Here is a 5,000-nt window from a genome sequence, read left to right as displayed (position 1 = left end):
AGAGAGAGAGAGAGAGAGAGAGAGAGAGAGAGAGAGAGAGAGACTATTAGACACTGCACTACTAGATTTCATTAGAAATCACTGGAGCCCCGTCATCACAGTTCACATTACTAAATCCATTCTTTCATATTACATAATGGACATTCGCTATGGTTCTAGACCGGTCGAGAATATTAATGCTTAGCTGTCACGCGTCCTGTCAAGGTACCCCTATATGGGATGGAGTAAACATGAAATATGAATTACATCTTTACTATCCTTAACTGACCAGCAAATGACCAATCGTTCGCTCGTTAACGTAGATGCGTACTCATATATCATGGGTGTTTCTGCTAAATTTATAGCTTTCCATAAGTAACAATACTGTGTTTTTGGCCCATAGATATTGGTGGCGGACCAAAATACCACGCAGGTATAATATTAGTATTTAAAAATCATCATCATCATCATTATTGCTATCATCATTAACATCATCATCACAATAAATGTAGTAGTAGTAATGAAGATAATAATTATAACAATAACAATTAACAATAAAAACAGTCATCATCACCACCATTATCCTTATTTCCGCACAAGTTTTAAACTCTTTTTACCTTTACAGAAACTTTCATACTGCCTTAGTAAGGGAACAATCAAAGTACAGTTCTTTTGTTGCCTACAAGTTAAACCAGCGGTTGATTCTGTCCTCTTCCTATGTATGGCTTCTGTATCTGTCTCCAGATGCCAGGTTTCTTTTTTTTTTCTTTCTTTTTTTTTTTTTTTTTCTTTTTTGCCGTGCACCCTTTCCTTTTGTTTTATCTTTTTCCCCTTATTTTTAATTTTATTCATTTTTATTTCTTTTCTTTCTTCTTTTTCTTTCCTTTTTATTTTTCTCTTTCTTTTCTCTAATGTTTCTGTTATTTCTTCTTTTTCTTCTCCGTCTTCTATTCCAAAGGTTACCATAACCAAACCAAGTGATTAAACCATGTCTGGTAAAATGGAAAGGTGGAAAAGTAGGGCGATAAAGACTGTAGAAAAGGCTCGGGCATAAATTAATGAAACGGTACAGGAATTGTGTTAACGGCCGCGTTGGGCTAAGTTAATGTTCGACCACATGGGATTCCTTTAAACCATTGGCTCCCAAAGTTTCCAGTCTGGTGCCCCCTTAGCTTCCAGGTGGATTCCTAGAACCCTCCTCCCTTCATATACACATGCAAATATAAACTTTTTTTGTCTTATTTTGGTAAGTTTTAAATTAAAAACAACACGATTAAACAAAAAGATGTATTTTAGTAATAGAGCTTAATTTAGTAAAGCAATTTATTTAGAAGTTTTAACTATGTAAGTAATATGGAAGGGCTAATCAACATACCAGTAACCATAGTAGCGTATAGCCTCATTCCCAACGTCACGGCACCTTTTTTACGACAGGAATCGAGGGTGCGGGGCTTATACACGGGGCGGAGTCAGAGCAGAGCAGAGCAACACTGCAGATATCTGAAAATGGAGAAGGCACCTGGTGAGTGTGGCCATGCGCTGTCAAGTGGGTTTCACAGAGGCTGATGACTTTAAGCACGATGCATTAAGCGTTGTACTTGGAATAGAAGGAATCACTGGACACTTCCAAGAAAATAAGCTCGCTGCAGCAGCATGTGCCAGTTTTCAGATTGCGGACTTCGCTGGGGCTGTATTAATTGGGAATAATTTAAGGTAAGCATATATATATATATGCATATATATGTATATTATCTATATAACACGTATAATATATATAATATAAATATATATACATACATATATACTGCAACCACCATGAAGTTCGGACAAAAGATAATGATTACATGGGTAGGGCCATGAACTTTGGTAGTTTCCTCATGTCAGTGGGTCACAAGCCAGACATTCCTTCATTAAAGACCGGACCCCCCCCCCCCCCTTCCCCATTCCCAATCAGTAAACAAGCTTTAAACCCAATGCCGCCGGGGAAAATGAATAAAAAATGGGGAAAATGCTGTGCTCATTTTTTATACTTTTTGTGAAATGTCTCTGCTAGTGCTTATCCACAAAGGAGTTAATTAGTAGACCTTGTGACCTTACCCGATCTGAATTGGCGGGAAAACATTATTTGTTTCTAGTGCTATGAATATAGATGTTGTTATTTTTATTATAAACATTATAATTACTATAATGTTATAAACATTACTAACAGCAAAATAAGGTAACGTAAAATATTTTCGTAAATTAAAGAAAAGGGTAAACGGGCGAGACAGGCAGTACTCGTAATTGGATAATTGGTGACTTATTACTAGTGTAGCCATCTATGTGTAAAACAATTAAACAAGTAAACTAACAGCGGGCATGGCATACACTTACACGTCATTCCCTTCGGCATTGGGTTAAGGAAAATGTGTTTAATTTAATAATTGTTTAGAATACCTTCACACAACCAAACTCTGTTGCTCTCTCTCTGTGTGTGTGTGTGTGTGTGTGTGTGTGTGTGTGTGTGTGTGTGTGTGTGTGTGTGTGTGTTTACACACATACATATACATATCCATATATATTGTTTAGTAAAAGCTTACTTGGTTAATAAGTCTAAGGATATATAAATAATAAAGCAAATCTAAAGATTTTTAGGCCTCCATGAAACCCCGATATGTAGAATTAAAATTGCAGAAATATGAATAAAATAACATTAGAAGAAAACATAATATTTGTGGAAAAGAAAAAAAAATCAGTATTTGCCAATCTTGTTCGACAATGTTCATCATAGAGGGGGATAAAATCTTCACTTGCTTCCATCCAATGAGCCGCTGTATCTTTAATATTTGCTAATGATCTTTGACGATAAGCACTAACTCATAAATTATATTGATATATATTTTTACATTACTTTTGCCATTGATATTCCTATGCTTGATAATTCTGCATGTAAGGCTATTCCACAATGTAAAAAATTATGACAAAATTACTGCATTGAGAAACATAATAGTAAAAGGTGAACAAATATATATTCCTAACACTGAAAAGAAAAAGTTATGCAATTTATAGAACAGTTATAGATGCTTTAAGCCATCACAATTGTAAATCAACAGAGAAATCTTGAGCAGCACAAATAATAACCATGAGCAGGCCAATTGATATGTTTGGTATAAATGATCTAATCTTCACTATTACTTCTGTCATCATTTTTATATACAGTATTTATGTCAAGGAGATATCAGATGCCTTTATTGCCATGTTTTTTTTTTCTTTCTTTCTTTCTTTCTTGTTTTTTTTTTTTATTTTTCTTTGAGATTTACGGATCATGATGCATGACTGACCGGGTTACGCTTGTATCCACCCGTCAGTGGAGGATCCGTTTGTAGAAGTGGCGATCCCCTACTTGGCTAAGCAGGGGATGTAGCTGGGAAGGACGTCTCAGTCGAAGCAGTTGGCATTATGGTCGCCCTCTTTGCGTGGATTAGTGGCGGCACCGGGAATCTCAGTGTCTTCTTAGGAGAGATGTTGCTACATCGGCTGCTGGGAGAGGTCTCGCCATGTACTATTTACCATGTATTGTTAAGTGGCTGATAGGATTGATATTCTCTTGATTATATCACACCACCTTTCTGTCTCCTCTCCTCTATCTTTATTGATTTTCATCCATATGCAACTTTCTTTCCTAACTGCATTTAGCGATACATTTATATTTTTTATATCATTTTAAACAAGGTTGGTATGCGTAATCTTTGTATTGACGTATTTCTGATGTATTATTCTCTCCCTTTTCAGATGTGACCATTCAAGCAAATTGATTATGTGGAACTCTTGGAAACTATGCTTGAGTTGGAGTTCTTCAAGCATCTGAGAGTTAGTTATACGCTCATCTTTCAATGGACTTCTGCTTCATGGAAATGCTCATTTTGGATAGAAACCTCCTTGACGAGTACTTCCACATGAATCCAAAATTGCACTATAAATGACTCTGTTATTTAGGCTGCCAAATAACGTACACAAAAATAAGTCAACAATTTCGAAAATCAGAAAGTTGAGCTTATGTACATATGTTCAAGAATTGTAGATGTTTTAGTTACTAGAGAATAAAATACACTGATTGGCCCTCACTTGAATATGTTAGCATTGTTGAAAAGGACTTAAGAAAGATTACTGGTCTCGGTGTAATAGGAGCTGTAGATGGCTGCCACATACAGATAAGAACCCCATCATTAGAACAGAGTGATTATTTGAACAGAAAATGTGAACATTCTGTTAATTTATTAGCTGCTTCTTCTTTCTTTTTTTATTTACCTATGTGTATGCAGTATTTCCTGATAAAACACACTGACAGTAGAGTGCTACATAATACCACTCTCTGGAATGACTGATTATTTAAAATTATCTACCGCGTCAACAGTTAAGGCCATTAGCAGCGAAAACCTGTTAAATTAGAATGTTAAAATATTTAAAACGTTAAAATCTATCAATAGATATTATATTATATTACTTCAAAGCATAAATATTATGATCTTTATGTATAAAATTACTGCATAAACATTGTGCATAATTAAATTTTATTGAAAAGATTAGTCTCCCTAAGGAAACTAATAAGACTTTCTATGTCAATTCTCCAATACATGTTTCAGTGTATATGGGGAAGACAAGTACATACGTCTTAGGTCTGAGAATGTTGCACATCTTCCCACTACATGTGCAACCGTAAATGGCTCTTTGCATCCCTTACAGCGCGCTTCACTTTTAGCCGTCATTGGCTCATGAGTCGGTCTTGTGTGCCCGATTCTTAGTCATGTTAATGCAACTTTTACTTGTCGGTTGGGATGGATGCTGGTCATCCAACTGCCAAGGTCATCGCTGAGCTCTCGCCTCCAATGTTCCCACCATTTATCGCGAACGGATGCTGGGTTTCAAGTCAGTGTGTGGGAGAGGAAAAAAAAAGCATCACAGGGTGAGCAGCAGCTGCCTTGGCCTTCCGATCAGCTCTGATTGACTGATTGATTAATTACTTAAAATTATCTGCCGCGTCA

The sequence above is a fragment of the Penaeus chinensis genome, chromosome 42, assembly GCF_019202785.1.
Source record: "Penaeus chinensis breed Huanghai No. 1 chromosome 42, ASM1920278v2, whole genome shotgun sequence".
Classification (NCBI taxonomy): Eukaryota; Metazoa; Arthropoda; class Malacostraca; order Decapoda; family Penaeidae; genus Penaeus; species Penaeus chinensis.
Note: the sequence above shows the minus strand (reverse complement) of the source record.